The following is a 9330-nucleotide window of genomic DNA, read 5'->3' on the forward strand; positions in this document are numbered from 1 at the left end:
TAGGGGGGTGGGAGAATGAGAGAGAGAGAGAGTAGGGGATGGGAGATAGAGTGAGAGTAGAGAGGGAGAGAGAGTAGGGGATGGGAGATAGAGAGAGTGAGAGTAGAGAGGGAGAGAGAGAGTAGGTGGTGGGAGAGGGAGGGAGAGGGAGATGGAGAGAGGGAGGGGGATGGGAGTGAGAGAGAGAGAGAGAGCAGGGGATGGGAGAGGAGAGAGAGTGAGAGAGTAGGGGATGTGAGAGAGTGAGAGTGAGAGAGAGAGAGTAGGTAGTGGTAGAGGAAGTGGAAAAGGGAGGGACAAATAGAGAGGGGGAATGGGAGTGTGTGTGTGAGAGAGTAGGGGTTGGGAGAGGAGAGATAAAGTAGGGGATGAGAGAGAGTGAGAGAGAGTAGGTAGTGGGAGAGGGAGTGGGAGAGGGAGAAGGAGAGAGAGAGAGGGAGATGGGAGTATGTGTGAGAGAGAGAGAGTAGGGGATGGGAGAGGAGAGCGAGGGAGAGAGAGGGGATGGGAGTGTATGTGTGAAAGAGAGAGAGTAGGGGATGGGAGAGTGAGAGTGAGAGAGAGAGAGTAAGTGGTGGGAGAGGGAGTGAGAGAGGGAGAGAGGGAGAGAGAGGGATGGGAGTGTGTGAGAGAGAGTAGGGGATGGGAGACATAATGTGTGAGAGAGATAGAGTAGGGGTGGTAGAGAGAGAGTAGGGGATGAGAGAGAGTAGAGTGGGAGATAGAGAGTGAGAGAGAGAATAGGAGGTGGGAAAGAGATAGAGAGAGTAGGGGATGGGAGAGAGAGTGAGAGAGAGTAGGGGATGCGAGAGAGAGAGTAGGTAGTGGGAGAGGGAGTGGGAGAGGGAGAGTGAGAGAGAGAGGGGATGGGAGAGAAAGTGAGTGAGAGAGAGAGTAGTGGTGGGAGAGAGATAGAGTAGGGGATGGGAGAGAGAGTAGGGGGGTGGGAGAATGAGAAAGAGAGTAGAGGATGGGGGAGAGAGAGAGAGAGATAGGTAGTGGGAGAGAAAGAGTGAGAGAGAGAGAGGAGAGGGGGGATGGGAGTGTGTGTAAGAGAGAGAGTGGGAGATGGGAGAGGAGAGAGAGAGTAGAGGGATGATAGAGAGAGAGTGAGAGAGAGAGCATAGGTGGGAGAATGAGAGAGAGAGTAGGGGATGATAGAGAGTGAGAGAGTAGCAGGTGGTAGAGAGAGTAGGGGATGTGAGAGAGTGAGAGTGAGAGTAGGAGATGGGAGAGAAAGTAGAGAGGGAGAGTGAGAGTGAGAGAGAGAGTAGGGGGTGGGAGAGAGAGATAGAGAGAGTAGGGGATGGGAGAGAGAGAGTTGGTAGTGGGAGAGGGAGAGTGAGAGAGTAGGGGGTGGGAGAGAGAGAGAGTAGGGGATGGGAGAGAGAGTGAGAGAGAGTAGGGGGTGGGAGAATGAGAAAGAGAGAGAGTAGGGGATGGGAGATAGAGTGAGAGAGGGACTAGGAAGTGGGAGAAGGAGTAGGAGAGGGAGATGGAGAGAGAGAGGGGGGATGGGAGTGTGTGTGTGAGAGAGTAGGGGATGGGAGAGGGGACAGAGAGGAGAGGGGATGGGAGTGTGTAGAGTGGAGAGAGAGAGTGAGAGAGAGTAGGGGATGGGAGAGGAGAGAGGGGGTGGGAGTGTGTGTGTGTGTGAAAGAGAGAGAGTAGGGGATGGGAGAGGGGAGAGAGTAGCTAAAGAGAGAGAGTAGGGAATGGGAGAGAGAGTGTAAGAGAGAGTAGATTGTGGGAGAGAGAGTGGAAGAGGGAGAGAGGGAGAGAGGGAGAGAGAGAGGGGGGGATGAGAATGTGTGTAAGAGAGAGAGAGTAGGGATGGTAGAGGTAGTGGGAGAGTGAGAGTGGGAGAGAGGAGAGGGGGGATGGGAGTGTGTGCATGAGAGAGAGTAAGGGATGGGAGAGGGGGGAGAGAGCAAGAGAGAGAGTAGGGGATGGGAGAGAGAGAGGTGAGAGAGAGTAGGAAGTGGGAGAGAGAGTAAGGGATGGGAGAGAGAGGTGTGTGAGGGAGAGAGAGAGTAGGCGATGGGAGAGGGAGTGGGAGAGGGGGAGCACGAGAGAGTGAGAGAGATAATAAGGGATGGGAGAGGAGAGAGAGTGAGAGAAAGTAGGGAGAGAGTAGCAGATGGGAGAGAGCAAATAGTGACAGAGAGAGTAGGGGATGGGGGATGGTGGGATAGGGAAAGATTATTTTTCACACAGTGCATACACACTATAGTGTGCATGCACTTTATAGTGCATATACACTATATGAAAACACGAAAAAATGATCATAACGAAAGTTTGGGTCCCTACTGATCCATATTCTATTTTTTGTCTATTGTGTGTTCTGTTGTTCCAACAAAAAATATGAGTTTCATGCTGTTGGAAGTTAGCAAACACTATATTCAATCATTGGATACACTATTTGAAAGCTTTTTGAACATTCTATCATTCTATTCAAAGCTAGAAAACACCAAATTCAATGATTAGATACACTATTTCAAGGCTTTTTTGAATATTCTTTCTATAGAAAAGGTTAGTGCAGTCCTTTTAAAATATTCTTTGTTATTATATAGAGACAAATTTGATTATAATTAGACTAGTTGTTTAATAAATAATGAATTCATTGAAATTTGTATGTTTGAATGAATTTGTTATTTGTAAATGGTTAGAAATTTGACAAGTTGTTTAATATATATTGTGTATTCATTGAAATAATTATAATTTGTATTTGAATGATTTTTAATTTACAAATTGTAAGTAATTCAAATGTTTGAATAATTTGACATATAGAAATCATCATCATGCCAAGGAAGAAACCAAAAACTCAAACAATGGAAGAGGGGGAGAGGGATTTGGCAATTAAAAGAGATAAAATAAAATTAATACGTGAACAAAAAAAATTGCAAAGAAATAATGAAGAATTGTCTTTCAAAGAGGAAAAAGAACCACTAATACAAAGAAATACAGAGGAAGAATTGGAAAGACAAAGAGAATGAATGAGATTGTTATGCTCAAGAAGACAATTGAATTATGAAGCTAAACCATCTTCCAGTTTTGGAATCATATTGTCATCTCATGTTGAAGAGAGGATAATTTGTACATTCAACAATGCACACACTCCATCATGTCATATTGAAGACGTGACATCAACATATCAAGTAGGTGATATTCCATCTTTTGCATCTTATTGCCAAGGCATATCATATTCAGTTTAAGGTACACAAAACACTCAACCTTATGTCAATGTTCAAAATGTTGAGGGAATGGAAGAGATTATAAGACCTTCTAGAATTCATTTTAGAAGACCAAGATATTTGATTGATATTGATACTAACATTTTGAAATCAATGCTTGACAAGTTAGCAAAAGTACTTGTCAAAGAAAAGTTAATCATATGTGGAAATTATTTTGAAGAATTAAATATTATAGGTCAATGCCAATTATTTATTGAAATGATGAGGAATTTGAAATTTAGGCCTATCATGAAGATTCTTAGGCTAAGAACAATAGATGATTCAAATGAAAAAAATATTGTAAAGAATCTAATGTGTGCTTATGACAAAGTGGGTTCTAAATCACACAAAAAGATAGTAATATTACAAGATGAGTACTTATATCAATAGTAGTAAGTACCCAAATGAAGAAAGCTTGACTCATAAGAAAGACAAGAAAAAAATTGAAAATTGGTAGAGGTACTCTAAGGAGAGCCATGCTAAGGCATGATAGATTGGAAGATCCAATAAAAAATGAGTTATGAACATCTAGTGGTAGACTACCATGAAATGATAAAGAAATTAGTGAAGTTTTGAAATCATTGATCAAAGATTTTTAGAAAAATAACACACGTGTTTCCCGTAATCAAAGAGATATTGTAAGAAGGAGGATTGGTAGCCAAAATCGCGACCCACATGAAAAACATTTTTTGGACTCAACTTAGACACAATTTTTTGCAAAATTTATTAGTATCTATCCTCAAATTTGAATAAGTAAAAGATTTTTTGAGATGGGTAAACCTTTTTATGTGAAGATAAATCAAATATGCACAACTTGTTATTGTAGGATAGATATTGCATTTTCTAACCATTTTGATGTTTTTAGGCATATATGTGTGTTTTTGCATTCTAAGTTTGTTTTGTAGGATTGTGACATGAATAAGCCACCTAAATCTTTAAGAGAATTCATATCCAATATTTGATGTGAAATAGGGGATGGCCAACAATTTTACAAGACATCATGCTTGGTTGGTACATGCTTATTTTGTGGTTCTTTGAAACTTTTATCAACTTGTGAACATATGGATAGTCCACATGCAATTGGAAATGAAATAGTAGATTACAAAAAATATAAGATAGTGATGTATGCTCTAAAATATGGGAAACTAGGTAAAATATATGATTTAGTCATTGAAAAGATTCCAATGTATGAGTTCATGAAAAGATTATTTACGAGTATGCAAGGCATACACATAGAGCTCGATGGCTAGATTTGCAATTCAAGTTGTACAAGGATACATTTCTACTAGATACCATTTTTTTGATTGTAGACTTTGCAGAAAACTACACACTATAACCACAAAATGAGGTGCAAGTAAAGTATTATACTTCTCAATAGGTTTCCATATTTGTTCGCATAACATTCATGCATTCACCTACAAGTACAGATGATGATAGGAAGATTTTGAGGGATTACCATTTTTATATGAGTGATGATTGATTACATTCTACGGAGTTTGTACATGGTTGTTTTCAGCTATTTTATGGAGATTTGGCTAGTAGGAGCACGCCATATCGTTAGCACATTATTTGGTCAGAAAATTGCACATCTCAATTCAAGAATGCATGGATGTTCTATTGGTTGAGTAAGATGCACAGGTTGTCTAGAATTCAATATAGGTGGAATTTCATAGAGGCTAATTATGGAAAGGGAGAGCACGATGGTGTAGGTGCATGTGTCAAAAGAGTTTTAACTCATGAAGAAATAAAGTATAAAGATGGAGCAATATTGATAGATACAAAATCCATCATCTAGTGGTGTAACGCTACAATGGGTCCAGGTAAGGAAGGCGAGTCTATAGTTCATAGATTTTTTGGTTGATAGATAATACTAACATTGCATCATATTAGAATTATTACACACTAACACAATTAGGTGAGTTGCACTCTTTTAGAAGCTTTGATGAAGGTTCATGGAGCATCCACACATGAAAAATGGCATGCTATTGTCCATCATGTGCAGAGGAAAATTGGGATGAGTCTGAGTCAACTGAATGGGTGGACAAATGGGATATATGGGTTTTGGACCCAACTGACACTTATCATCTCGCACAAGCATTGGAAATGGTAGAGATGGATTTGTCCATTGACTTTGACTACTTGTCTAATCTTGTGCAACTTGGTAATATGTATATCTTTGTAATTTCAATATGTAACTTTATAACTTTTACCTAAGTATTATTTGAATTAATGACCACATTTTGTACATTTATCAATATAGGCCATGTTTTTGTTGTTATTGCACCTAAAGACAATGAAGAAAGGAAATATTATTATTTGTGTCACTATGTCTAAGCTAAATTTTTTTTGGATCACTCGGTTATAGATGGTGAAGGTTTAGAGTACCATATCAATGTGGTGGTTGTAATCAGCATATGGCTTAGACAATATTCTACAAAGAACCCTACCTTGTGGTTATTTGAGGATTGGCAAACAGAGAGGAAGATTCTTCATTATTTGAACCTTGTTGTTGCATCAAATGTCCACTTGGTAAAATATGGTGGAAAACCACATAATAAGACTCTTTTGAAAGTTTGCAAGTTAGACCACAAGGCAATACTTGAGACATTAAAATGTAGAGTAGATCTAATTGGTTCATTAGATTGAATAGAGAGAGAGGGAGAGAGGAAGAGTGAGAGAGAGAGAGAGTGGTGCAGGGGCACCTTGAATCATATGGCCCTCACCTTTTCATTTTTGTTGTGTTATGCTCCAAGTGAGCCTTGTAAGTAGAATAAGGGTCATTGGACCTAGGTGTGGTAGTTGGGGTATTGGATGTCATTTAATGTCCTTAGAAGAGTCACTATGTTGGCCTAAAAATCAAGGCATACCTTGCCATAGGGCAATGAGTAACCTAAGCAATGAGTCATTAGCTTAGGGAAGGGTCCCTAACATGGAATTCATAAGGGATAGCCTAAGTAACAATTTAGAAGTGTTTAGAAGAACAAGCAAGAAAAATTGTAAAAGTTATTATATTGCAATTTTGCAATTGTTACAAAATGTTGATTTTGCAAGAAATTGTGGATTTCCCTTTTAAAACTTGAAGGAAGCCAATAAAAACCATAAGGATGAAGGGGAAAGAACTAGGGGGAGATATAAAGACTTTTCAAACCCTAAAATGAGAGAATTTAATATCATTGTGTATGTTCAGCATGCTATAGCATGATATTTGAAGACAAAATTATCGAGTTTCTGAGTTTTAAGGAATTTTTGACATTGTTTTTGTAGACTATAGTAGTTTCTATGGTAGATTGGGTTGTTTAGAACAATTTTAATTTAGGAAGTTTGGTTTGATTGTCTTTCTTTTCATAGTTTTAAAAATCTTTCTCTTTTCATCAGTTTGTTGTCCTATTTTCAGCAGCTTGTATTAATAATGGTGTAACTCACTATCCCATTGCTGGATTTGTACGACCTCTTGGGGATAGTGAGTACACACAATGTAATATATTGTGGGAAAAGGAGGGCCCTTCAAAAGGTTGGCAAGAAATTTTAACCTCTTGCTCTAGGCGAGCTAGAACATGTTCATCAAGTGCATCCAATAAAGAAAAGGAACATCATTGAAGGATATAAATGCATATATGAACATTAACCAATAAAAAATATAAAGGAATAAAAATATTGAGTATTTTATACAACAAATATTTTTCCAAACCAAAGGCAATAAGTCATTCATAATAGTTAGACAATTAAGAACCAGATATATATATGAACCATATTATTCTTACATATGTACATAGTATTATTGACCAAATTAGAATTAGCAAAATGATATTGCATATTGTCTCCATTACAACATCATGGAAGCTTTGTGATTTTAATAGTTATATTCTTGATTCCCAAAAATGGACATTATAGATATTGTTCACTAATCCTTTACATTAGAAAATGCTTACAAAAAATGACATGTACTTGTATGAGGACATTATATATTATAGAAATCCCACACTAAAGAAGCTAGCTAGCCGCTCAAAAAATAGTAACTGAATGGAAGTGGGATCATAAAGATACCTTAATAAATTAGTATCCCCTTTACTCAAACAACACAGAATGGTAGAAGTTTTCAAATTCCCTCAACACCCAAGGTGAAGGGTCCTAGTGCCAAATACCTATCAAAGGTATGGAAATGGGCTTATAGGAAGGTTATCACAACCCCACAAGACAAGATAACCTAATCACAAGGTCTACCAAAGTTCTAAGCATAAAAAACTCAAAATGCATTTATGAATTCCCTTAGCCAAAGAGGGATCAAACCCCAAAAATTGGATAAAAAGACTAGAGGTGGCCTACAATCACTGATATGGCCTATTTAGGACCTAGTCAACATGAATCAATGATTCATTTCATCAAAGACAAGTTATAGCATTAAGTTGCTTTGAAAACCAATTAATTGGCTTATAGCCCTCCTAGAATGAGAATGAGGCATAAGTTTGAATTCTTCCAAACAACATGGTGACTTGACCAAGGATTTGGATATACCCTTTTGGGTTTTATACAACATACCAAAGTGCCCAAGGATGGAGAGGAACAAAGGTTGCTATTGTTGCAACATTAGAATGGATTCCTAGGACTAATTAGGGCTCCATTTACTCTACAAGTGTGTTTTCTACAAAAGAGAAACTCAATCCAACTATTAGGATATGTGGGGGCATGTAAAAGAAATAATGATGCAAGGTTTTAGCCTTTGATGAATCAAACTCAAACTAGAAGGGATTGTTACAAATGTTGTATGGTGTACTCATGGTGATGTACACCTAGGGTATGGTGGAAAACTCAACTCCTTGCACATCCTAGAAAACAACTTGCAGAATTTGAAAGTACATTGTTGCACCTTGCATACCACCAAAGGGCATTAATTTCCCTTGGTGGAATGTGTCAAAATGACACAACCCTAGCAAAGTGCTAATTTCTAGGTTGAATCCTAGGCAGCAAGCAAGAAAATTTGATAACTTTCAACCTATGAAGAATTAGAACATGAGACTTGATGCAAATGAAATAGATAAAACTCTCCAACTTCTAGATCCACTAGAACATACCCTCTCATCTGTATAGTTCTATACAAGGGTCTAGAACATGTGTTTTGTAAGGAAAAGTATTGATTTGTATTGATTTCAATGCCAAATTACAATTGTACTTCCTATCATTGGCCTATAAGGTTTTATAGGAATTCTCTAATGGTTACATGGTTAGTTTAAACTACCTAGCCATTGGAGGAAAGGTTATGAATGTATTTGACAATTTTTTGCAAAGTTGCTAACTTGTTCCAGATTGAAACTTGGTTTAGACCTAAAGTAGGTGGTCCAACATGGATCTGGTTATTAAAAATAATTGGAAACCTAGAATCCTATTCATTTTTAGGTGTATTGATCATATTTGGTTACCCAGGGGCTCATATTTATGCCTAATCCTAGAACTAGGTGTTACAACTTGATCAATGTGCCAACCTATCCTAAGTGAACTATCTAGGATCCTTAGGTACCTTCTTTGATGAGTCTAGAGTGGGTGCTCCTGCACTAGTCATCTACTTGACTGGGACATGTTTGGGAACTAAAAATCTCTATTTAAACTCAAGTCTCCATTTAAAGGTGGCAATGAGCTTTTTGTTGTTTTTTTAACATCATTAACATATTTCAATGAGAACTTTGAGGGATCATGCCTAGCTTGAGTATCCTAGCTTCCCAAGTCCTCTAAATGCAAGGTCATTGATGAATCAACATTTCTAATTGAAACATCTATGGTGCTGGAATGAAGTGTGTAACCAGATTATTTGCCTACTAATGAGCCAATTTGAGGCTTCACTTCACATTTCTCTATGGATAATTCTATAACACTTGTTACTTCTTTATCTAAAATTTTTGTGTCTGTGTACATGTGCGCTCTTTACCAACAGCTGTAGGTTTTGTCTCTCCATCTTAAGTAATTATCATACCTTGGATGGCAACAAGATAACCATTTTCTTTTGAAATGTCCTTTTCTCTCATATTAATCTCTCAATTAAGCAGGTTTTCTATATCTTCCTTTGTATATTTAATACATGTAGTTGCAATTCCTTTGTATATATTCC

The sequence above is a fragment of the Cupressus sempervirens genome, chromosome 3 (assembly GCF_028749045.1).
Source record: "Cupressus sempervirens isolate cs-2001-9-10 chromosome 3, ASM2874904v1, whole genome shotgun sequence".
NCBI lineage: Eukaryota > Viridiplantae > Streptophyta > Pinopsida > Cupressales > Cupressaceae > Cupressus > Cupressus sempervirens.